General features: G+C 48.1%; 1 protein-coding gene across 6 annotated transcripts in view; it reads left to right on the top strand.

Moving 5' to 3' along the window:
* Positions 1–5,351: 5,351 nt before the first annotated feature.
* KMT5B (lysine methyltransferase 5B) overlaps positions 5,352–26,335 on the top strand; it is a 57,667-nt gene continuing 36,683 nt past the window's right edge. Inside the window, exon 1 of one of the 6 annotated variants that reach the window (XM_055270534.2) lies at positions 5,352–5,714. The gene's annotated coding sequence lies outside the window, so the exon portion shown is untranslated. Of the gene's footprint in view, positions 5,715–5,882; positions 6,059–6,398; positions 6,671–26,335 lie in introns of those variants that run through there. The other 5 variants (XM_055270524.2, XM_055270506.2, XM_063635791.1 and 2 more) reach the window with 5 other exon arrangements.

Genomic DNA, 26,335 nt, shown 5'->3' with positions numbered 1-26,335 from the left:
ATTCTGAGATATATATCAGAATATAGATATATAATGTGGTGAGGAATGATGTTCACATCCCCTCAATGAACCTCCACAGAAAACTTATTTATGACAATGGGCAAGCAAGTGACCTGCGATGGGGAAGCCTGGACAGCCCTAAACCACATGACGGGTGACCCATGTGGACATCACCCATAATGGGTTAAATCAAAACTGCTTCAGTTGTAACATCTCATTTTTTATATTTTTTTTATTTTTTTATTTTTGAGATGGAGTCTCACTCTGTCACCCAGGCTGGAGTGCAGTGGCATGATCTCGGTTCACCGCAACCTCTGCCTCCTGAGTTCAAGCGATTCTTGTGCCTCAGCCTCCCAAGTAGCTGGGACTACAGGCACGTGCTACCACACCTGGCTAGTTTTTGTATTTTTGGTAGAGAGGAGGTTTCACCATGTTGGCCAAGCTGGTCTCAAACTCCTGACCTCAAGTGATCCACCCGCCTTGGCCTCTCAGAGTGCTGGGATTACAAGTGTGAACCACCATACCTGGCCAGAAATTATTAAAAAATAATAGTAATAATAAAAAAAAAACTCCCTGTGCCCATGAGGAAACCTTTGTCAGCTGCTGTTGGTCCTCTCTGTGTTTGCTTCTAGAGAGGGCTGGTTAGGGCTGAGTTTTATTTGGGGGAGGGGAGACAAAAAGGTGTGTGATGGGATCCCAAAGGAACAACATCCTCAGTGACAGGGAAATTTTCTTGGTGCCTGTCCCACTGCCCCAGGTGGGTGCTGAGCACACAACCCCCAGGGTACCCGTGAGCTGGAACGCTACACACCTTGTGGGGTGGGTGGTGGAGAAGCCTTGTCAACAAAGCAAGATTGAGCCCCCAGAATTTGGGGAGTGATTGCAGACCCCTTGCACCTCCCTTTATCCTTGTAGCAACCCTGGAAAGTTAGCATTATCTTTCCCTCTTCCTTCCTCCCTCCCTTCAGCAAAAGCATAGAAGCCTCAACACCCTGTCCCCAGGGGTGGTTCCGGATGCTGGAGACACAGCAATGAATGAGATAGACAAAGCTCCCTGCCCTTGAGAAGCTGACAGTCTAAAGGGGGAGTCAGCCCTAGGATGAATACTGCAAGATACAGAATGCTGGAGCTGTCCTGTGTGCTAAGGAGAAAGAACCCTGAAGCCATGAAGGAAGAATGAAAACTAGGTCTTGGCCAGGCATGGTGGCTCATGCCTGTAATCCCAGCACTTTGGGAGGCCAAGGCAGGCGGATCACCTGAGGTCAGGAGTTCGAGACCAGCCTAGCTAACATGGCAAAACTCCATCTCTACTAAAAATACAAAAGTTAGCCAGGCGTGGTGGCACACGCCTGTAATCCCAGCTACTCAGGAGGATGAGGCAGGAGAATTGCTTGAACCTGGGAGGCAGAGGTGGCAGTGAGCTGAAAGAGCACCACTGCACTCCAGCCTGGGAGACAAGAGTGAAACTCTGTCTCAAAAAAAAAAAAAAAAGAAAAGAAAGAAAGGAAGAAAGAAAGAAAGAAAGAAAAAAAAGAAAACTATGTCCTGGACCTGGACCTGAGTGGTGGAAGGGTACCTGTTTGAGAGGTGGAAGGGTGTGTGAGGAGGGGGTTTTGCTTTCCTGTGTCCCCCAGGTTAGCCGTGTTATATTTGAAATGCCTATTAAGCATCGAAGTGGTGGTGTCTGAAGTTCAGAGAAGTCCAGGCTGGAGACAGAATTTGAGCATCTGAAGCACATAAACAATTGTAAAGCTATAGAGGAACGTACAAAGACAGGTCCAAGGAATGGACATTTTCACAGGTAAGGGAATGGTGGGCCGACAGGCTACATCATTTGCCCCAAATCCCATGGCTAGTAAACTGCAGAGCTAGGATTCAAACCCAGGTCAGACTCGTGCCAACCTCTGTTGACAGCTGCTGTACAGTCTTGCTGCTGTTGACCAGGGGTCTCGTGTGTGTCACTTGATCTTTCAGTGGCTGTTCCTTCTTTTTTTTTTTTTTTTTTTTGAGACAGTCTCAAAAAACAGGCTGGAGCATACTGGCATGATCTAGGCTCACTGCAACTTCCACCTTCCGGGTTCAAGCCATTCTCCTGCCTCAGCCTCCTGAGTAGCTGGGATTACAGGCATGCACCACCACGTCCAGTTAATTTTTGTATTTTTGGTAGAGACGGGGTTTCACCACGTTGGCCAGGTTGTTCTCAAACTCCTGAGCTCAGGTGATATGCCCACCTCGGCCTCCCAAAGTGCTGGGATTACAGGTGTGAGCCACCACGCCTGGCTTCAGTGGCTGTTTCTTCTATTCAAGGACAGTGGCAATGGAGGGGCAGGTGGAAGGCAAGAATGGTGCCAGGGGTAGTGGTGCTCAGGAATGTGAGCAGGAAACCCGCCAGCCGCCCAGAGGGGCCACTGGGATAGCCGGGTACGCCCCACTCTCCCTCTGGTTTCAGACACCTGCTCCCATCAGAGCAGTCCTAGTTTCCGGGCGGGGCGGGGACCAGGGCAGACGCATGTGCGGAGCACGAAAGCCAACATATCACTTTACAATGAAAAGCAACCTGCCTCCAACCTGGAATTCTGGGGTCAACGTGACCTGTGGGACATCCCAGTAAGCACAGGATCAAAGCAAGTGAATCCCTGCCATCCTGTCACTGGGTGAACCTGGCACTCGAGGAAAGGGAGTGGGAGAGCATACCAGGGTGGGTGGCACTAGGCTGGAGTGCCCCTGTACACACCAGAGCCAGCCCTGCTAGGGAGACCAAAATAGACTCCATGGCCTCAGTCAGTGCCCTGGCAAGCGTGCCACTCCCAGGCCAGCTCCGTCTAGGCTGGCACTCCTGGCCAGCCTCACGGTGCTTCCGGAGCCAGCCGGGCCCCTTCCGCTGACTCGGTCTTTCTTTAGAGCTGTTAATCCCTTTTGGTCCCGCCAGGCTGGGGAGGCCCCCCAGCCTCTGTGGCTCAGCTCTTCCACTTTGGGGTGTCTAGAGGTCTCCCAGTGTAAATGCCAAAGGCTCCTGTCACACAGGGACTGGGCAGGTGCCTGGCTGCCTACTTCCTGCTCTCCCTCCCCTGCCAGCTGGCAGGAGGAGCCTCCAACTGGCCTCTCCTGTGGGAGTCTCCCTAGGAAGGGCTCTCCTGGGCTGTGCTCTCGGCCCAGCTTAGCCCTGGCTTCCCTGAGTGGGGACCAAAGGCCTCAAGACCCCTGCATGGTTCCACCAAGGTCCTGAACCCCAATTCAGCTCTGCCAGGAGCCCTGGCCCACCCTGGGTCTCTCAGCTGAGGCTGGAAGAGCAGCTGGCAACGTTGGGGGATTGAGGGAGGAATGGACACAGAACTGGGGACCTGGGAGCAGGCTGGGCTTGGGTTTGCTTATCTGTATCCCTGCCAGGCTGTGGGCCCAGCCTTGCAAGGAAATGCCCAGAACACTTGACTTGGCATCGGGCACTGAATACATGGAAGTGTCTGCATCTTGGGAGTATGGGGGCTTCACAGGACTCAGGATTTGGCGTTCACCCTGAAGGGCACATGGAGAGCACCTCTATGCTGGGGTGGGCTCTGGAAAGCTGGGAGTGGGCAGGACATCGGCTTTGGGGGCTCTGGAGGGCTGCTCAGGCATAGCTGGACTTGGGACCTGAGACCAAGGTCGACTTAGAGGCAGATGGTGTTTCCCTAGTGAGCTCGCTTCCCATGGGCATTCGGTGGTGGGGGTGGCAAAGGCAGTCTCAGTGTTTCTGGCATGCAAGTTGAGTATTTGGAGCCAGGCACTATGAAAATCTTGGAAAGTTTCTGATAAACCAGAAACCAAGAAACGAGAGGTGCTTGGGCTGTGCCCACCGCCCACCCCAGAATCGGCCTCCAGAAGGTGGAAGCTGCTGATAGGGCAGGTGAGGGCAGTGGGAGGAGCTCTGTTTCGAAGATGAGACCCGCTTCTGCCTCCATCAGCCATGTGCCCTCAGCGAGTCACCGTGCCTCAGTTTCCCTCTGTGGAAGGCGGTAATGAGCATCATGTCTGCCAGCCGAAGTCAAGGTCGAGAATGAGGGCAAATAAGGGAGGCGCTGTGCGCCAGTGTTAGTTGGACTTAGTCCGGTTCTTGTGTTGGGTGGTCGTCCACAGCCTCGATTCATCATCCTTTGTGGAGGATGGCGGCTCTGGAGCCGCAGGGGAAAACTAAGGCAGGCTGCAGCTCTTCCTGGCATCTGACTGAGCTGCCTGCCCTGCCCGCCTCCTCTCTGTGGCAAGGGCAGCCTCTCTCCCCTCCTAGGGCCTTGACACTGGCTGGTCCCACTGTCCGTCCATATCCTAGCCACCCCCTTTTCCCAACACGCTCCAATTCACACTCCAGATCTGCGCTTCCTTGGGCACCTGCCGGCACCAAGTTCCAGGCATCTGCACGCCTATGCCAACCTTAACTTCTTGGAGGTCCTCCGCACCCGCTTCCTGATTTATTCTGCATTTTTCACCTGAATGCTGAATGACGGCTCTGGTTCAAGCCCTGACTAGTTGTCATAGAGGTCACGGAACTCCCTGTGCCTCAGTTTCTCTAGGTGTAAAGTGGGACCCACATGACCCCCACCTCCAGGGGTCGTCCTGACGCGTGAGAGGGAGGATGCGCGGAGGCCCTGGTCAGCCCCGCAGGGGCCGGGCGCGCGCTCATCGTTGTTCTGTTGTCTGGATTGCAAGATCGATGCCCAGGCAAGCTTCGCAGCTCCCCGGCTCGCAGGGTGCCCGGCCCCTCAGGATCTCCCCGCCAGCCCGGGATCCCTGAAGAGGGACCGCACGGCCAGCGCGCAGAGCACACCCGGAGTGGAGCGGAGCGCGGCGCGGGGCACATAGTGGGTGCTGGGGGCGGGGGGGGCCCGCGGCGGACCAGGCCAAGGCGCGCCCGCTCTCCTCCTCCCTCGCATGTTCCGCGCAGGAACGCTCAACCTGCCCACACAGTCTTAGGATACATCTGCTGCCAGTGACCCCCATTCCCACAACAAAGACGCTCGGGGCCACCTCCCTCGGCGCAACCGGACGCGCGGCGGGCGAAGGGGGTCCCCTTCCCCAGGGCTGCAGCCCGAGAGGCTGGCTCCAGAGCCGTCCCCGGTAGGCGCAGATGTGCAACGACCCAGGGCCCGGGACAGCCGCCGGGGCTCCGCGGGGACCGGGACCGGAACGCGGTCGCGTAAGGGCGGCAGAGGACCCTAAGGTGGCGCCCGCGGGGCGCGGGCGACGCCGCCTCAGCCGCAATTTAAAGGGCAGCGAGGGCGGAGGGATCCCAGCCGCCTACCGGCCGGCCGCAAATCCCTCCGCCACGAGGGGAGGGGAGGCGACTGCTCGCCCCCAATCGCCCTTTGTTCCTCCGCCGTCGGGAGCGCCCGGCGCAGAACTCGCTCCCCGCGCGTGCCCGCGTCCCGCACAGAGCCCCGTGGAGCGCCGCGGCGGCTGGGCCGGGCGGGAGGCGCGCGCACACTGTGGCGGCTGAGCCTCGCGGTGTCCCTCCGCCGTCGAGGCCGCGGCCTCCTTTTCGTATCCTTCCACCGTGCCCGGGCGGGGTCCGGGCGGCTCACCGGGGGCGGCGACGCGGCGGCGGTGCGGGCGGCAGGGCTGCGGGGCGATGAGGTGAGGACGCCCGGGAACCGGAGGCGGCACCGCGCGGCGCACGGACCTGGGACGCGAAGTCTTGAAGCCGGCGGACGCTTTTCGTACGGGCGGCCGTGCGCGAGGCGGAGGTGAGGCCCCGGGCGGCGGGGCGTGGGGGCGGGCGCCGGGGGCGCGGCCAGCCGAGGCCGGGGGCGCGGGGGGCGCGACGGCGGTGGCGGCGGCCGCGGCCGGTTGGGGGCGGGGGGCTCGGCCGCTGCGTGGACTCATTTTTCCCGTCAGCGGAGGGAGCGGGTGGTGCTGCGGCACGCGCCGCCATCTTGGATTTTACTCTCCATTTTTCTCTGGAATTATTTTTGGTGATTAATTTTCTGGGGGGACTGGGACGCGGGGCCCGGCGGCGCGGCCCCGCATCGCAGCGGCCGGGCAGCGGGGCCTGGGACGCGCCCTGAGAAGGAGCGGGGCGGCGCGGGCGGTGAGTCGGGGGAGGGGCGGGCGCCGGTGAGGGTGTGCGGGGGGCGGCCTCGGTGACGGGGCGGGCGGGGACGTGGGGGACCGCGGGCCCGGGCCGGTCGCAGGGCCGCTGGGGCCAGGGCGGGTGGGGCCGGGGCCAGGCACAGGCGGCCGGGCGCGGGGGGCGGGGCTGCGGCCGGGCCGGTGCGGGGCCGGCGCGGGGCCTGCAGTGGTGGCCGCGGCCGGAAGGGAGCGGTAGCGGCCGCCGGGCAGCGTCGGGGCCGGGCCCTCGGCCGCACGAGGGGAGCAGCCCCGCCGCTCGCGATTGGGGGACTCTGTTTTCCCTTTTCTCCAATGGGCAGCCGTGAGCCGTCTCGCCCAATCTGCTCCCACTGCCGCGCTGAACTTTTTGTTTTTGTTTTGGCCCGAGCGCATTTCGGAGCCCTCCCGAGCTCGTCCTGCAGCCCACCCTCCTCCCCGACGGCGCCCCTGGCCGTGGCCCGGCGACCCCGCGGCCGCTGCCTCCCCTTTGTGCTTTATCCGCTCTCCCTTCGTCCCCTGGTGTCTGTCTGTCCTTCCACGTATCCACGGATGATGTGCATCGTTGTCACCTCCGCCTTGGAAGGAGGAACAGGCAGGTTTTCACAATGACAGCTCGATGCAACTTGCTGGATTAAGATAGAAACAAGTTGGGTGCTGAGAAATTCAGTCTATTTGGGTTTATTGGACCCGGGTCTGGAGCAGTAACTTACGATTTATTAAGTGGTGGAACTTTCGGAATACTAGGGAGATGAACATGTGTTCTTTGAAGTTAATTTTTAAGAATTTGCCAAATGAAATTTACCTGGAGTGAGGGGAGTTTTCCTTAGAATAGAGGGCAGATGAATTAATTTGATTGATTGTGGTTCTTTGTGATGTGGACCTTTTTCCATTTAAACCAGTTTGATATAAAGTGTAGTTGAGGATGGCCATATAGGTCTGAACTCTGCTGTGTCGGATCTTTAGAGGAAGCAGTTGCCAGCTATAACTTTTTTCCTTTAGTCTTCAATATTGAGAACACTCCTGTGATATAGATAATTAGTAGTAAAAAGAAGTATTTTGAAAAGGGAGGAGGAAACCATTTTTGCCTGAAATACAGATAATTTTTGCATGTTGAAATACATAAATTGCTGCTTGCTGTAGATACAGATTTATTGTGCATCTGAAGGTTTAGCAATTTGAACCAGAGGTGTGGCCGTGTCCCTCTTGGAGCGCCTTATATTCCCAGGTTAGAGTCCACAGACGCTCTAATCCTGGCCTGTGTGGGAACTCCAGCCCATTTTTCACTTTGTAATCTCTAAACATTCTACATTCTGGTCCCTCTCCCAAGCTCTGGCTCCAATAGCTTCCCATCGGCCGTGCCCTGCCCTGCCCGGCATTCCTGCACCCCTTTTCTCCACCCCGTACACTTTCGTCCTTCAGAAAGGCCCCGTGAGAATGTTGCCTCCTGGTGAAACCTTCACACGCACAGCCGTTGGGGTGGTTTCTTGTGAGCTTTTCAGTCTCTTGTTATCTCGTCTGCCCACGGGCAGGTACAGAGTAGGTGCTCATAGACACTTAATGAATGGATTAATTTATTAATCTCCAAGTTGTCAAGCTTAGTAGTTTGTATTAGTTTTTCAAAATAAATCCACTTCAATGTTATTTACAAACATAATTATATTTTAAAAACTGAGCTGGAGAGTGAAGGGAATGTGGTAGATATTTCTTCAATAAGAGAGTAGGTTAGGGCTTGATTCTTTATCCATGATCATTTGTAAGTGCTCTCGCGCCTATATTTTCATCTGCCTTCCCAAACACCCTGAACTGCTCATGCAGTGAACTTTTCATTCTCGCAGCAAATGCCAGGGGGCAGTACCGGGGAAGGTGGAGGTGGATGGAGGGTAGCGGACTGTGAGAGGGAGAGACGCGTGTGAAGGAAGTGTCCCAGTGTCTGCGTGTCTTTCAGCAGAGAGTTTGGTGGGTGGGGGATGTTGTTGGTGATTTTTCTCTTGAGTTATTTAAAAAGGAGGTTGAATCTGATTTTCCTTTACCTGATTATCAATTTGTGGGTTTATAGGGCCTAGGTTCGTGGCCAGGTTGTGTGATAAAGAGATTTGTGTGTGTGGCATCTAAGCACCTCGCTGTCCACAGGAATGCCCTTCCCATGGCTTACAGAGCAAATCCTTTCAGATAAATCGCCGTGGTCGCATTATTTCGTGTTTCTGTGTACCATGTACGAGCTTTACTTTCTCTCCATTGGCAAAATCCTTCTCCGTGGTCAGGAGTTCCCCGACTATGTCAGCCCTAGAACGCTCTAATGGTTAAGAATCTTCCGCACACTTCTGACGGTAGGGACCATGTGTCCTCCCTCCGCTCCATCACCCTGTTAGCTACAATACTACATGTTAAGTAGTATTAGTTAAGCAGGGGGTGATCCATTATGTGTCTGGATGGGGTTGATTTGGGGCTAGCCGGTCTCTGAATGAGACAGACTTGAACACCAGGCCATCTTCTAGGGCTGTATGTCAAATGATGACTGCTGTATAGAAGTGTAATTTTAGGAATAGTTGAAGGACCATGGAATAAGAATCAATACCATTCTCTGCTCTGTCACTGTTTGTATAAGTCATTGATAGGGCCTAGACTCCGTCTACAAAACGACTAAACCTCTGAGGTCACTTCCAATCCAAAATTATATTAATGCTTTATCTTTTACACTTCACTACCATCCTATTTTATCCTAATAATTATTTTAATCATATTTTGACGTCTCTCTAGTTCGTCTGCATGTTTCATGTAGTTTTACCTCCTTTTTGGAAATGTCATTATGAGATAGTTAATCAGTTGGGTTTTAGAATTGAGAGACTAGGGTATCAGTGCCCCCCCAAAGCTTGATTGGGGGCCTGTATGACTCCTACAATGCCAGTTGCATCTCTGTAAGCTGTCTTAGTTTGTCTGTTGTAATAGCACACTAAAGAAAACAGTGCCGGCCGGGCGCGGTGGCTCACGCTTGTAATCCCAGCACTTTGGGAGGCCGAGGCGGGTGGATCACGAGGTCAGGAGATTGAGACCATCCTGGCTAACACGGTGAAACCCCGTCTCTACTAAAAATACAAAAATTAGCCGGACGTGGTGGCGGGCGCCTGTAGTTCCAGCTACTCCGGAGGCTGAGGCAGGAGAGTGGCGTGAACCCGGGAGGTGGAGGTTGCAGTGAGCAGAGATGGCTCCACTGCACTCCAGCCTGGGCGACAGAGCGAGATTCCGTCTCTAAAAAAAAAAAAAAGAAAGAAAGAAAGAAAGAAAAAAAAGAAAGAAAACAGTACCTAGATCCAGGGTTCATTTGCTGGTGATAAACCTCTAGGTGGTACACGTGGCTCAAGCACTGGAGTAAACCCCAGACTGCAGTTTAAAGATGAAGGTTTTAGACCCAGCCTTACCACTTAGTAGCACTTTGAGTTTAGGAAAGCAATTTGTTTCTGAGCTTTAGCCTCCTTGTTGTAGTGCTAATACCTGTTTCACCTGGTAGGGTTGCTGAGCTAGCGAATCCTGAGTCCTGCATGTTAGGGGAACGAGTAGAAACCGAATGCGTGTGTTCTGACACCTGTGTTTCTGCCTTGTGCCGCCTTTATAGGAATGCCTGGTCAGCACATCTCTAATGGCACTCGGCTTGCCTCTCAGGCCTTACGCGAAAGGCCCCTTCAGTGAAGGGTCATTGTGCTTCCTAATCTGTGCTTTTCTACCCTGTTCTCAGGTAGCTTTTTTTCCCCCATATGCATCTGTTTGGTTTTCGTCCCTGACTCACGACTGATTTTCCTGAAAGTAGAAGCTCTCAAGCGCCCTCTAGTGTTCCCTGAACATGACCAGTATTCCAGCACCACGAACAGTGCCTGGTAGCTCTGGGAGGTTCTTCGTAAGTTTGTTGAAATGAGTGGATTCTAGGTCAGCTCGATGAATCGTTTTGCCTGTCTGATTTGTATAACAGGGTTGAAATGTCTGTTACATTTTAATGGTCTCTGAGGAGTATTTTTATTTTCGAGGAAATGTTTATGTTGCATCATATGGAGAAATAGATATTTTTAGTAAGAAAACCAGTCTGGGCCGGGCGCGGTGGCTCACGCTTGTAATCCCAGCACTTTGGGAGGCCGAGGCGGGCGGATCACGAGGTCAGGAGATCGAGACCATGGTGAAACCCCGTCTCTACTAAAAAAAATACAAAAAATTAGCCGGGCGTGGTGGCGGGCGCCTGTAGTCCCAGCTACTCGGAGAGGCGGAGGCAGGAGAATGGCGTGAACCTGGGAGGCGGAGCTTGCAGTGAGCCGAGATCGCGCCACCGCACTCCAGCCTGGGTGACAGAGCGAGACTCCGTCTCAAAAAAAAAAAAAAAAAAAAAAGAAAACCAGTCTGATTTTAGGAAGCTGGAGCTTTCCTCACTGAGAAGTAAAAGGGGGCTTGATCCTTCAGCCAGTGAGCCAGTGGCACCATAGGAAACCCCCCTTCTCTTTCCCCCTTGGAAAGGAAACAAAACCAGACGTCATTCAGGGTCCTGGAGGGTTTAAAGGAAATATTTGTTTGGTGCATATAAATAAGTACCAGGAGGGCTTTTGACCCAAAAAAGGTATTTTTTGTTTGTTTGTTTTTGAGACAGGGTCTTGTAGCCTCCCAGGCTGGAGAGCAGTGGCATAATCCCAGCTCACTGCAGCCTCGCCTTGGCCTCCCAAAGTGCTGGAATTATAGGATGAGCTGCCATGTCTGGCCTCATTTTTATATTTGCAATTTTGATTTATTTTTCCCTGATCATCCTATCTCAAGTCCATTTTCACATTAGTCTCTCTCCTAACATCCTGTTTGTTTTTCTTACAGCTCGCACCAGATTGATAATCACATACTTACTTACATCTCTTCCCACAGTATGCTCTAATCTCTATGCAGTCAGGAACAACCTCTATTTTGCTCTAGAGTTTTACTTTTCAAATACGGGGCAAAGTGGTTTGTTTGTTTGTTTGTTTTGAGACAGAGTCTCGCTCTGTTGCCCAGGCTGGAGTGCAGTGGCACAATCTTGGCTCATTGCAACCTCCACCTCCCAGGTCTCGGTTCATGCAATTCTCCTGCCTCAGCCTCCCCAGTAGCTGGGATTACAGGCACGCTCCACCACACCTAGCTAACTTTTGTATTTTTAGTAGAGACGGGGTTTCACCATGTTGGCCAGGCTGGTCTTGAACTCCTGACCTCGTGACCCTCCTGCTTCGGCCTCCCGAAGTGCTGGGATTACAGGTGTGAGCCACTGTGCCTGGCCTGGGCGAAGTGTGTTTAAAAATTTGTTTGGGGCCAGGCGCGATGGCTCACACCTGTAACCTCAGCAGCACTTTGGGAGGCCGAGATGGGTGAATCACGTGGTCAGGAGTTCAAGACCAGCCTGGTCAACATGGTGAAACGCTGTCTCTACTGAAAATACAAAAATCAGCTGGGCGTGGTGGTGGGTACCTGTTATTCCTGCTACTCGGGAGGCTGAGACAGAATTCCTTGAACCCGGGAGGCGGAGATTGCAGTGAGCAGAGATTGTGCCACTGCACTCCAGCCTGGGCAACAGAGAGAGACAACATCTAAAAAAATAAAAAATTTGTTTGGGTCATTATTGTGTGTTGCTTTTTTTTTTTTTTTTTTCGAGACGGAGTCTCGCTCTGTTGCCCAAGCTGGAGTGCAGTGGCGCGATCTTGGTTCACCACAACCTCTGCCTCCCGGGTTCAAGCGATTCTCCTGCCTCAGCCTCCCGAGTAGCTGGGACTACAGGCAGGTGCCACCATGCCTGGCTAGTTTTTGTATTTTTAGTAGAAATGGGTTTTCACTTTGTTCGCCAGGCTGGTCTCAATCTCCTGACCTTGCAATCCGCCCACCTCGACCTCCCAAAGTGCTGGGATTACAGGCGTGAGCCACCGTGCCCAGCCTGTGTTGCTTTTTTGTGTGATATTAAGAGTACACAGTCTCTCAGCCTGGACTTAGCTTCAGTTTTTTTTTTTTTTCTAATTCTCTAAGTTTTGTTCTTATTTGTAAAATGGAGATGTAGTATTGAGTGTGTGTTAAAGGGCTGTGATGTATTTTCTTTTATAGGATGTGAAGATAATCTGTTTGACCAGGTTTGACCTGTGTTGTAAGAGAGTCTGTAGTCCAGTCTGTAGTCCCTCTGAATGTTTAGGATGGGAGATGTAGCTTGGCATGATTTTTTTTTTGAAACGGAGTCTCTCTCTGTCACCCAGGCTGGAGTGCAGTGGCGCGGTCTCGGCTCACTGCAAGCTCTGCCTTCCGGGTTCACACCATTCTCCTGCCTCAGCCGCCACCACGCCCGGCTAATTTTTTGTATTTTTAGTAGAGACGGGGTTTCACCGTGTTAGCCAGGATAGTCTTGATCTCCTGACCTCATGATCTGCCCGCCTCAGCCTCCCAAAGTGCCGGGATTACAGACGTGAGCCACCGTGCCTGGCTGCTTGGCATGATTTTTAATCATGTGTGTTGTAGCCAGAAGTTCCGTTCCTTCTCTTTGGGAACCGTAGGGAAAGCAGAACTGGTGCTCAGCCTTGTGTCATAATTATTCTCTTGCACATTTGTTCTTTGTTAAATGGGTGAGGTGATGAGATTTTTTTTTTCATGCGTGAGTTATTGTGGGGAATGGAAGGGAAATTTTTACTTGATTAAAGTTTTGTGAAGAATGTTTCTGGCCTGCCTTGCGTTTGCCTTAGTTACTTGGAAGGGGAGACCTTAATTTGTTAGCAGTTTGTGCTCATTTAAAATATCTTGTGCCAAACCTAGGGAGGCCCTCTTTTCATTGTACTGATGGGGCGTCGGTGAAGTTAAATATCTCGCCTGCTCACACTGCTGGGGTAAGGATGAAGCTAGGATGGGACAGGTGCTTTGACTGCAGAGCCACATCCTTAATCCCTGTGCAGGCTGCCTCTGCAAAGCCCACCAGCTGGCAAACTCAAAGCGGCCTCTAACGTCCAGCCCAAGAACCACCTTTTGGAAGTTTTTCCTCACACTTGTCCTTGCCCAGTAAAAATCTTTGATTTACTTCTTGTAACTTCTGACAGAAACTATGGGCTGTAAAGGCTGTACTTACAGACATTTGACAGTAGGTGGCATCTGTTTCCAGAAACGGGAATGGCTGTTTGAGTCCTAGAGAAAACAATAACAAAGAAAGCATCCTTGATTTTATTTCTAGGCACTGCTGGGTAAGCAGATGGATCAAATGTGGAGAGATGGGGAAGCAGGCATTTTTTGTTTTCTTCTGGAAGTTTTTTTGAGGACTTTCCCTCAACAACCCCATCAGTGAAAACCTTTGTTTTAAAATAACTACTGAGATGAAGACATGAAGTCTTTCTTACATGAAATCCCTCATCGTAAATCGTATTGAATGTGATACTTAAGAATGAAGCAGTATTTTCTGTGATAAGGCAATTCGGAGTTTCTTACATGTCTGGCTGTAGATCAGTAGTCAAATAAGTAAGTCTAACAATTGCGAATGTCTGGCTGGGCGCGTTGGCTCACGCCTGTAATCCCAGCACTTTGGGAGGCCAAGGTGGGTGGATCTCGAGGTCAGGAGATTGAGACCATCCTGGCTAACACGGTGAAACCCCATCTGTACTAAAAATACAAAAAGTTAGCCAATCGTGGTGGCGGGTGCCTGTAGTCCCAGCTACTCAGGAGGCTGAAGCAGGAGAATGGCTTGAACCCAGGAGGCGGAGCTTGCAGTGATCTGAGATCATGCCTCTGCACTCCAGCCTGGAAGACAGAGCGAGACTCCATCTCAAAAAAAAAGAATTGCGAATGTCTGATCGTAAACTTACCAGTAGTGGGTAGTTTGCTCCTTAAAATGTTTTGCTGAATGAGAAATTCTAATAGTTTCAGTTTTTATTGTAAGTTTTAATATAAATAGAAAAATGTTCAATTACAATGCTTTTCAGGAAGACCATGGTTATCTGGCCTAACACAGTGTGTGAGTAATCAGAGGTGTAATTAAGGGGCTAGCTCTATTTTCAAAATCTATATAACTCAGTAGCTGTATTTTATACCTTCAGTTGAAGGATAGTGTATGATTTAAACTTTTTATTTATTTGTGTTTTTAAAGGTGAGGTCTCACTGTGTCACCCAAGCTGGAGTGCAGTGGCATGATCATAGCTCACTGCAGCCTCTACCTCCTGGACTCTCATGATCCTTCAGCCTTAGCCTCCTGAGTAGCAGGGACTGAAGTTGCACACCAGCACAGCTGGCTGCTTTTTTTTTTTTTTTTTTTTTTTGGTAGAGATGAGGGTCTCACTTTGTTGCCCAGTCTTTAAAAACTTGTTTTAAATACACTGTTTTAAAAGTTGTTTAAAATCTTTTTTCCTGTGACATGTTGGAATTTTATGTATTTTTGGAGTGTGGTAACTGTAAAGCATTTCTACTTTGGTTTAGTTTTTCATAATCTCTGTTATGTGGTCGCTGTAACAAATTCCGTAAACTTAGCGGCTTAAAACAACAGAAATGGGCTGGGCACGGTGGCTCACACCTGTAATCCCAGCACTTTGGGAGGCCAAGCTGGGCGGATCACTTGAGGTCAGGAGTTTGAGACCATCCTGGCCAACATGGTGAAACCCCATCTCTACTAAAAATATAAAAATTAGCCAGGCGTAGCAGCAGGTGCCTATAATCCCAGCTACTCAGGAGGCTGAGGCAGGAGGAATTGCTGGAATCCAGGAGGTGGAGGTTACAGTGAGCTGAGATCGTACCACTGCCTCCAGCCTAGGCAACACGTGAGACTCTGTGTCAAAAAAACAAAAACAAAAACCAGAAATGTATTCTCTCACAGTTCTCGAGGCCAGAAGTTCAACATCAGTTTCACTGGGCCAAAGTCAAGGCGTTGGCAGGGCTGTGGAGGGAAGTTGCTCTTTGCTTCTTCCAGCCTCTGGTGGGCTGCAGCATTCCCTCACCTGTGGCCACATCACTCCAGTCTGCTTCACCTTCTGTACTTTGTGAGGTGTCAAATCTCCTTCTGCCTCTTATAAAGTCATTTGAGTGGCATTTAAGGCTTACCCAGATAATCTAGGATAATCTCTTTTATCTCAAAATTTTTTATAACATCTTCAAAGACCATTTTCCTTGTAAGGTAGCATTCACAGGCTCCAGAGATTAGGAGCCGATGTCTTTGGGGGCTGTTTTCTACCATACTACAGTCTGCTTTAGCGCTGTTAGCTCAACAAGTTTAGTCTTTTTCAAAACTTAGTGATGGTGTCTGTGGCCATCGTTTTATTCTGAAAGGGCAGTAGGTGAAGCATTCTGCCTTGGTGGTAGGTAAACTGCTCAGCTTCAGACCCCATTCCCTTGGTGGCCTGAGTGAGGGCATTACCACCTGAGGGTACTTGGGAAAGCTGTTGAATTGGGTGAAGCAAAATGCATCCAAGCTTGACCCTATGAAAGCTAGAGAAGGAAAGTAGGAATGATAATATCATGAACATTTGTAATTATTCTATTTTACGAGTATAGAGACGTATTCTTTGCTATGGAGTTGATGGTTCTAGATACCTGATTAGCATTTGAATTAGCGTGACACCTCTAGTTTTAAAGTAAAGGCTCTGCCTTAGGTAGAAGCATAATTGTGAATTCAGGGAAATGAAAACCCCAAGGCTTTTCTCTTTTCATAATACTAACACCAGTTGAACTACTCTGACAAGTCACCTAGCTTCTCAGGTCAGACAACAATGTTTATAGGAGCAAGTTTTAAGGTTACAGGTATGAACGTGAATTCATGATAGTTTTCTAACAAATTAGCAACTGAGAAATTGCCCTGTCAAGCAGTGTTATCGTGTTATGATGGAATATTGGTCACAAATGCTTCTGATAGCTTTGCAGGGCTTCTTTTATTGGCCTGATCGCTGGGATTGAGACCATAGGATTCCGTGGAGCCTTAGTTATTGCAATATTGATTGCAGATGGCTTTGGAATAGTTATTGATAAAGACCGATTTGGAATTCTTTGATGTCAAGTCCTTTTGTGATTTCACATTTAGGAGAAAGAACTAAAAACTGATTCTGCTTATGTGTAGCAGTTGGTTTGAGAATAGAAAGGGAAGGTGATATGAATGGACCTATGTCTGGTCTTGTGCTGGATTCTAATCATATGAAAGTGTATAGGGCCGGGTGCAGTGCCTCATGCCTGTAATCCCAGCACTTTGGGAGGCCGAGGCAGGCAGATCACGAGGTCAGGAGTTCTAGGCCAGCCTGACCAACATGGTGAAACCTCGTCTCTACTAAAAATACAAAAATTAGCTGGGCGTGATGGCACCCACCTGTAATCCCAGCTACTCAGGAGGCTGAGGCAGGAGAATCCCTTGAACCCAGGAGGCGGAGGTTGCAGTGAGCTGAGATCGTGCCACCGCACTACAGCCTGGGTGACAGAGCAAGATTCCATCTAAAAAGAAAAAGTTTAGCATAGAATTACCATATGACCTGGTAATTCTACTTCTGGGTATATCGTCAAAAGAATTAAAGCAGGTACTGGAACAGGTATTTTGTATACCCACGTTCACAGCAGGATTATTCAGACAAAACATGGAAATAAGGCCGGGTGCAGTGGCTCATGCCTGTAATCCCAGCACTTTGGGAGGCCAAGGCGGGCAAATCACAAGGTCAGGAGTTCAAGACAAGCCCGACCAACATGGTGAAACCCTGTCTCTACTAAAAATACAAAAATTAGCCAGGCGTAGTGGTGCACTCCTGTAATCCCAGCTACTCAGGAGGCTGAGGCAGGAGAATCGCTTGAACCCGGGAGGCAGGGGTTGCAGTGAGCTGAGATTGAGCCACTGCACTCCAGCCTGGGCAACAGAGCGAGAGTCTGTCTCAAAAAAAAAAAAAAAAAAAAAAAAAAAAGTGTGTCTTAGCTAGTAGGGAAGGCAGATGTTACCAGATAATTACACAGAGTAGTGAGTATGGTTGTAATAAGCACCATGCTGAAACGTTAAGGGTTAAAATGTATAACAAGGAAATCCATGTAGCTGGAGAAGTGGGGTTGGGCAGGGGCTGATGAGCAGTTTGGCAGCACCCGAAGTGCAAAGGCCCTGTGGTGGGAAGCTGCCAAGCTGTTTCCCTTTCTTTTCTGTAAGTATCTTCAATATTTTGTTACAAAAGTCACATGTTTATTTTGAAAAGTTGAACATATAGCAGGTAAATATTGCTTGTGATGTCATTCTCCATTGTAATCTCAGTCACTGTTAACCAGTGGTGTACTGGATTGTTTTCTTACCAAATTATAACTGAATCACTTGAAAAATGTTTTCTTTGCTTTTCTAAATAAAGATTTACGAAAGTCCTCTAACAGGCTAGAACCTGCTTTTTATTATTTCTTTGAGACAGAGTCTTGCTCTATCGCCTAGGCTGGAGTGCAGTGGTGCAATCTCCTGGGCTCAAGCCATCCTCCCACCTCAGCCTCCTGAGTACCTGGGACTACAAGCACACACCACCACACCCGACTAATTTTTTTTTCTTTTTTTTTGGGTAGAGACTGGGGTCTGACCATGTTGCGCAGGCTGGTCTTGAACTCCTAGGCTCAAGGAATCCACCTGCTTCGGCCTCCCTAAGTGCTGGGATTACAGGCGTGAGCCACCACACCCAGCCAGAACCTACTTTTTAAAAATGTGTATTGACTTTTCTTTTTCAACCACGTGGGAATTGTTTCCCTGCCACTGGATAATTTCTCTAAGATAAACTGTCTGCAGACAAGTTCAGCGTGTCAGCTGGCTAGAGGGTTCTTGGTAATGTCACAGGAATTATGTTAAAATTCTTTCTAGTCATTCAGAATCAGTGTTTTAACTTTTTTGACAGATTTTTTTTTTTTTAATCTTGGTTTGTTTTTAGGATGTTAAGCAAAAAATGCCTGTGTTTAAGTAAAAATGGATTGGAATCAGAGTTCTCAAATTGGACACAATTTCTCAAAAGTCACTCAACAATTTATAATCTCATAAAGAGACTGGAAAGAGAAGGGCATTGACATTTGTTGAGGGGCCATCACTGGCATAGAACAGACATGGTTATGTGAACTTAGCCCATTTCCTATGAATCAATGCTGCTTTCTTTTGAAACGTGTTAAAGTATTAAGGTTTTCATTTTTTTTTTCTGATTATAAGTAAATACGTTCACTGTAAACGTTTGGGGAAAAAATTTTTTTTTTTTTTTTTTTTTTGAGACGGAGTCTCGCTCTGTCACCCAGGCTGGAGTGCAGTGGCACAATCTCGGCTCACTGCAAGCTCCGCCTCCCGGGTTCACGCCATTCTCCTGCCTCAGCCTCTCCGAGTAGCTGGGACTACAGGCGCCCGCCACCACGCCCGGCTAATTTTTTTGTATTTTTAGTAGAGACGGGGTTTCACTGTGGTCTCGATCTCCTGACCTCGTGATCCGCCTGCCTCGGCCTCCCAAAGTGCTGGGACTACAAGCGTGAGCCACCGCGCCCGGCCAAAAATATTTTTAAAAGTTATCCCTCCCCCCACCAACGGTAGCACTGGTGATTTGGAATGCATTGTGGTGGTGCTGGTGGTGGTGGGTGTCGCACTTCTCACCTTAGTGGCATTATGTTATGATTAGGAGTTTCTGCTTTAAGTACAACCGGAAATCATTCTTGAAATATTTTCCCCTTTAAATACATTTCTTATTTTAGCAGTTTTCCAGTATGTTTTATCTTGATCATAAATTGTCCCCTCACCCCCCACCTCCTTATTTATGTTTGGTACCAGAATCTGTAGTAAGTGCTGCTTTTCCCATCTGTTGATCCAGTGAAACCACATAAGGTGACTCTTCCTGTTGATTTCAGTGTTGGGTAAATCCCTTGGGGAAGTGATACTGCCCATCTTGGAGCAGAATCCCAATTGCATTTTCTCAGAGCCTGATTGCATCATTTCTGTGAATACTCACAAAAGTAGAAGGCGCAAAGCCTTGCACAGTAGTCCTCAGGAATTCCACCTCATTCTTCTACTCAGATCATCTGTATTACTCCAATCCAGAGATTTAACTAACCTATTAGTTTTAAAAAATTTTTTAACACAGATCCTATAAGCGCTGTGAAGGCTTGCCTTCTCGAATTAACTAACCTATTCCCATCACCTCCCACTCCATAATTTTAATTTACATTTGTCTTTTCTGGCCTGTGAGTCAATCAGTCAATCTCTTTCTCTCTCTCTCTCTGTCTGTCTCTCTCTCTCTCATTCCTTATATTGCCCTCTGCCATCTGTTTCTTTTTTTTTTTTTTTTTTTTTTTTGAGACGGAGTCTCGCTCTGTCGCCCAGGCTGGAGTGCAGTGGCGCAATCTCGGCTCACTGCAAGCTCCGCCTCCCGGTTTCACACCATTATCCTGCCTCAGCCTCTCCGAGTAGCTGGGACTACAGGCGCCCGCCACCACGCCCGGCTAATTTTTTGTATTTTTTAGTGGAGACGGGGTTTCACCGTATTAGCCAGGATGGTCTCGATCTCCTGACCTCGTGATCCGCCCGCCTCGGCCTCCCAAAGTGCTGGGATTACAAGCGTGAGCCACCGCGCCCGGCCTGTTTCTTAAAGCAGAGCCCCGTCTTCCCCACAAGTGCGTGTTTAAGACATTATGTCCGTTTTAGAAGTTCTCTGTTGTTTCCGAGCAAGGCTCACAGATCAGCGATAGCCCATCCTTTCCATGAGTTTAGACTCATAAAATAAAAGTGTTTGCTTTCTGGGCACCTACAGTCCTTGCCTGAGCTGGTAATTCTCTTTGCGGAGTGGCCCCTGTCATGCTTGGCTCTGCTTCTCACTCGCTGCTCCTTTTATGATCCTGTGCTGCTTCTCCTCCTCTTGACCTGTACATGTTAAAGTGCCCCCGATACCCAGTCCTTGGACTTCTTTGATCTACACTGATTCCTAGATTTCATCTGATTCCATGGCTTGAAATGCCATTAATACTTTGACTCCAGATTTTTATCTTCAGCTTGGAGCTGGACTCCAGACCCTGGTATCCAGCTGCCGACTCCAGTTGGATCTGTAGTGGGCATCTCAAAAGTGACTAAAACCAAAAAAGACCTCCAAAAAGGAAGAAAAAATGACCAAAACCAAATTCCCACACCGCAGTCCTTGCGAAAACCAATCTTCCTATAGTCTTTGTCACATCCCTAAATATTAATTCCATTCTTCATTTGCAGGTATATTTGAGTGCTCTTTCTCTCACACCCGCATTCAATCTGTCAGCAATTCCTGACTATCAGCAGAACCTTCAGAAAAGATCTCGAAGCCAACCACTTCTTGCCACGTCTGCTGCTGCAGCCACTAATTCTCCTCTGGTTTTATAGCAGTAGTCAGTAAATAGACTGCTACTACTAATAATGTTTCCCTGCATTCTCTTGTCCTAGAAATTATTAGTAGCTTCATTAGAACTGCTTTTTTAAAGTACCATGTAGCAAGCTGCCAGCATGGTCCTTTAAAACTGTGGGTTGGATCGTGTCACTCCTCTGCTTTCCCTCTCACTAGGAGTAAAGACCCAAGTCTCAGCAGCGGCTTTGAAGCCCTTCTTCCCTGTGGCAGCCTCTCTGACCTCATCCTCCCACTCTCCCCCCATATTTGCCCCAGCCACACCAGCCTCTGGGCCTTGTGTTTGCCCTTCCCTTTGTCCACTGCGTGCTTCTTGCCTGATGCCTGGCTGTCCCCTCACATCCCTTGCTCTCTTAGAAAATAGCCACTATCACCCTCCTTCTCCACCTGAAACACTCCCTGCCACCATAAATGGCTTATTCCCCCCAAAAGGTGCCGACATTTATTCGTTAATTTATTATTTCCTAGTGCTTTTTTCCATTAGAATATAAGCACAGATGAGGGCAGAAGCCTTATTTTGTTCCATGCTGTATCCTCAGTGCCTGCAACAGTGTCTGGAATATAGTAGATGTCTAATTTTCCTGACATTTTTATATTGGGAAATCAGAACACGATTTGTAACTAAAAAAAAAAGCAAAAACTGCAATTACTTTTACACCAAGCTAATACGCCATTTAAGAAGTGGTGAGTAATGGCTGCGCGTGGTGTCTCATACCTGTAATCCCAGCACTTTGGGAAGCCAAGGCGGGCAGATCACAAGGTCAGGAGATCGAGACCAGCCTGGCTAACATGGTGAAACCCCATCTCTACTAAAAATACAAAAAATCAGCCGGGCGTGATGGCGTGCATCTGCAGTTCCAGCTACTCAGGAGGTTGAGGCAGGAGAATGGCTTGAACCCGGGAGGTGGAGGTTGCAGTGAGCCAAGATCGTGCCACTGTCCTCCAGCCTGGACAACAGAGCGAGACTCCGTCTCAAAAAAAAAAGAAGTGGTCAGTACTTTCTTGAAATGTTTTTCCTTACAATTTGGGACAAAATTGAGGCAATTTTTACTTCTAAATGTAGTCAGTGGCTAATTAGCTCAAGAGTGTGTCAGCCAAACCATGACCGTGGGGACATTTCCATGTGAGCCAGCTATGTTCCATGGGAGTCTGCACCCTTGTTTGTTTGTTGGGAAGGGGCACCTCTGTGGTAGCCGTGAAGCATTTAGGCTTTGCTAGCCACCCCGTCTTGTCTTGTCTTTTTTTCCTTTCCTTTCCTTTTGTCTTCTTTCCTCTTCTTTTCACAGTCTTGCTATGTCGCCCAGGCTGGATGGAGTGCAGTGGCACAATCTTGGCTCAGTGCAACCTCTGCCTCCTGGGTTGAAGCTATTCTCCTGCCTCAGCCTCCCGAGTAGCTGGGATTACAGGCACGTGACACCACGCCTGGCTAATTTTTGTATTTTTAGCAGGGATGGGATTTCACCTTGTTGTCCAGGCTGGTCTCGAACTCCTGACCTCAGATGATCCGCCCGCCTTGGCATCCCAAAGTGCTGGGATGTTTTCAACCCCTATTTGTCTATACTCTACGACAGTGTCGACGTGCTTTTTAAAATCCCATCACTACCTTTAATGTGTAAGCGTGTGATCTTAGAGGAAAGATCATGCCAGCAAGAACAGATTCCACACTTAGGAGGGCAGAACAAATGATGACCTGATCATTAGTAGAATATATATTCATTTTGAGCTAAAAATTTTTTTAAATAGCCCCCAAATTATTGATAGCTTCATTAGAATTGTTTTTACAAATGTTTCACTTATCAGTTTAAGAAAGATCTTTTGATAGCTTTTATCATATGGACATGTGGAGAATCTCTCTCTGCTAGGCTATATCCAGACATGTGCAGTGCATTCATACTAGTGAAATTTAGCCATGTTCTGTGATTGACAGAAGTACCTGTTACATTAAATTACCTTGAGTTCAAATAATATCAGTTGACCACAATATAAATGAGATCTGAGGGCACAGATTTTTTCCAGTTTGGATCATTAACCCACATTCAGTTTAAATTATGTACACATTAGAGTGGATCTCAGTCTGTGTTCCATGAATTGAACCAAAGTTTGCTATTACTAAAGTGATTTGTTGGTGAATTTTCATAATTCTCAGAAAAATGTTTGGTTGTTATTATAATTTCCTTAATTTTTTATTCCATAATTTTTCTTAAAATTTTGTGTCCTTTGCCCTAACATGATAAAATGAATGAATAAGTAAATTAGAGCAATTGCTCTTACACTGGAGCTTGCATCACCTAGGGGTCTTATTACAACATGGATTGCTGGGCCTCATCCCCAGATTTTCTGCTTTCTTTCTCTTGAGTAGACATCTTGGTTGGGACTTAAAGACTTTCCATGTCTGGGCATAGTGGCTCACGCCTGTAATCCCAGCACTTTGGGAGGCCGAGACAGGCAGATCATGAGATCAGGAGACCGAGACTTTCCTGGCCAACATGGTGAAACCCTGTCTCTACTAAAATAGCAAAAAAAATTAGCCAGGTGTGGTGGTGCGCACCTGTAGTCCTAGCTACTTGGGAGGCTGAGGCAGGAGAATCACTTGAACCCAGGAAGCAGAGGTTGTAGTGAGCCAAGTTCGGGCCACTGCACTCTAACTTGGGGACAGTGCAAGACTCCATCTCAAAAAAAAAAAAAAAAAAAAAAGACTGTCCATGGATAGCCTTTCTATTCCATATATTTTATTTCTATTTCATATAATTCTGCTTTACATCTTATTTTTGAGGTATATTAGGACTCCTGAGAAGCCTAAAAGTACATTGTTCCGTGATTATCCATAAGTTGTGTGTTAAACATAGGCATTCTAGAGATGATTTCCTAAAGGACCAAAAGCACTTTTCCTGGTCCTGGTTCTTTTTCTCTGGAGGGCCAAGGACTAGGGAGTAAACCAGAAAGTGTAATGGCAAGCGGTAGGGAAGTTAGTGGTGGTAGCAGCTATGATTCCTGCCTTGTTTCTGTCTGTGCAGGAGCTTCTCTCACCCCATTTAACACCATGGACATCTTGAGAAAGGAGAGGATTTGAAGAGGTCAGGAAGTATCTTTACAGTTGTTTTTTTTTTTTTAATGCAGAAATATAGTTTCTATGATGCAGTTTAGAATACAACCTATTTATTTCATCAGTTGAGTGCCTCTAGAATGTACTGTGTACTATACTAGATACACAAGGGCCAGAGATAAGAAAAATAGATTCTCAACCTTAGGAACTCTCAATTAAGGAAGCAGACACTTAAACAGTATAGTCACATAAGGGCTTTCACTTAAGTTTTATAGCATAAATATATAACTAGATTTGGCAGTGAAGGTCAAGGAACACTTCCTAGAGGATGTGAACACTGAACTGGGGCTTAAGGAATTAGGCAAAGAGATGGTGTTATAACATTCCAGGCAGACAGAGGAGAAAGGCAAGAGGCAGCCATGGTGCATTGCCTTTCCCCACACCCCCAGGAAAAAAATGCATTTTATTGTATTTTATTTTAGACAGGGTCTTGCTCTGTCACTCAGGCTGGAGTCCAGAGGTGCAGTCTTGGCTCACTGCACCCTCTGTCTCCTGGGCTCAAGTGATCTTCCTGCTTCAGCCTCCTGAGTAGCTGGGATTACAGGTGCATACCACCACGCCCAGCTAATTTTTGTATTTTTGGTAGAGACGGGGTGTCATCACGTTGGCGAGGCTGGTCTCCAACTCCTGGATTCAAGTGATCCGCCCACCTGTGCCTCCCAAAGTGTTGGGATTACAGGCATGAGCCACCGCACCTGGCCAAAAATTCGTTTTATTTAATGACTAAGTACACACACATTTACACATGTATAACTAAAACAAAACTTACTGTGTGGGATGCATTGTGAAATATTCTCTGTGTTCTTTCATTAAAAAAAAAAATTACTGGTCACAACATAGTAAAAAAATGTTGCAAACCATTAATATTACAACCCATAATTGCCCTAGAGCACTGTCAATGCTGAGCTATAATTTTAGGGAAAGTTACAGTCTTGCTCCTTAGAATTAGCCCATGGTAGTATTCTGTGTACTCAGAGGAAAATAAAATTAACATAGTCTTGTTACCATGTATCCGCCCTGGACATGGTAGGTACTTTCTGTGTGCTTAAATCACCTACCTTCCCAGGCCCTGGAGATAAGGGTGTGACTTGCAACTATGTAACAGGACCCTGGATCTATCTGTGTTGTACGTTTTACAGAAACAACTTTTTTAGGTACATTATTTCATGTGATCCTCACAACAACCCTGTGAGGTAGATGGGGAAAATATAATCAGCTTCACTTTCTGGATAATGGAAGTTAAGGTTCAGAGAGGTTAAGTGACTTTGTCGGTTACCAACTGCCTAGTAAGAGACAGAGGTGGGATAGGAGAGGGCTATTTTCTCTAAACCACATAGCTTCTGAGAGTATAATCTAACTTGAAATATAAAATACATTTATATACATTTACTACTTCATCGTTTTCTTTTTTTTCACTCTGTCGCCCAGGCTGCAGTGTAATGGCATGGTCATGGCTCACTGCATCCGCAATTTCCTGGGCTGCAGCCATCCTCCTACTTCAGCCTCCTGAGTGTGACTACAGGTGCATACCAGCATCCTTGGCTAATTTTTTAATTTTTATTTTTAGTAGCGATGAGGTCTTGCTGTGTTGCCCAGGCTGGTCTCGAACTCCTGGCCTCAAGCAGTCCTCTTGCCTTGGTCTCCCAAAGGGCTAGGATTATAGGCATAAGCCACCACCTGGCCCATTTGCTTGTTGTTAATGCAGCTTTTTATAGGATACAACAAAAAACCTAATTCTAAATTTATCATGCCAAGTTTATGCATCTGTACCAATGAAGGCTTATAGCCACAGAACATCTATTTTTCAGAAAGTGCTGTTTCTTTGTCTCTTGTCTAAAGGAGCATAAGTAATATGAAAGATCCTAGGGGTCAAGGAAATTGAAGAAAACTGAGGAAGGGATATAAAATGGAATGCAGTCACGGATTTTAGTCCCTTTAAGCTTTTACTTTTGTGAGATGGCTCAATGATGGAGAGCTTTAATGCAGATGAACCTTGAAGCTTTTAAAGATCTAAGTCTTGATGAGGTTATTCAAACTCAAATCTTGAATGCATTGTGATAGTAGGCTATAATTTTCGAACACTTGGCCGGGCACGATGACTCATGCCTGTAATCCTAGCACTTTGGGAGGCCGAGGTGGGAGGATCGCTTATGGCCAGGAGTTCAAGACTAGCCTGGCCAACATGGTGAAACTCTGTCTCTACTAACAATACAAAAATTAGGCGGGCATGGTGGTGCACACCTGTAATTCCAGCTACTTGGGAGGCTGAGGCATGAGAATAGCTTGAACCTGGGAGGCGGAGGTTGCAGTGAGCCAAGATCGTGGACACTGCACTCCAGCCTGGGCGACAGAGCGAGACTCTGTCTCAAAAAAAAAAAAAAAAACTTGGTACTTGATACTCTCCCAAAGTGCTAGGATTTGAATGCCACAATTCATATTGTTTTATGTTTTTATCTATTGCTGTTCCATGGGTCTCTTTAAATGAAGTCCATTTTAGAGTCCATAGGCAAAACTGCGGGGGATCCAAGATCCAAGGCTCCCAGTGGACCACCCATTGCTCTTTTTCTCAAGCTTTCTTTGTACTTTATACCTCAAAAGTACACGCTCTTACTGAATGTGGTGGCTCATGCTGGTAATCCTAACACTTTGGGAGGCTGAGGTGGAGGATTGCTTGAGCCTAGGACTTTGAGGCCACAGTGAGCTGTGATCACACCACTGCACTCCAACCTGGGTGACAGAGCAAGACCCTGTCCCTTTAAAAAAAAAAAAAAAAAAAAAGGTATGCTGCTCTTGAATTCTATGCCTTTTCTCCTAAGTGTAAGATATTTGATCATTA

Source organism: Symphalangus syndactylus, chromosome 1 (assembly GCF_028878055.3).
Source record: "Symphalangus syndactylus isolate Jambi chromosome 1, NHGRI_mSymSyn1-v2.1_pri, whole genome shotgun sequence".
Lineage (NCBI taxonomy): Eukaryota > Metazoa > Chordata > Mammalia > Primates > Hylobatidae > Symphalangus > Symphalangus syndactylus.
The sequence above is the reverse complement of the archived record's forward strand: the minus strand, read 5'-3'. Positions and strand labels throughout refer to the sequence as shown.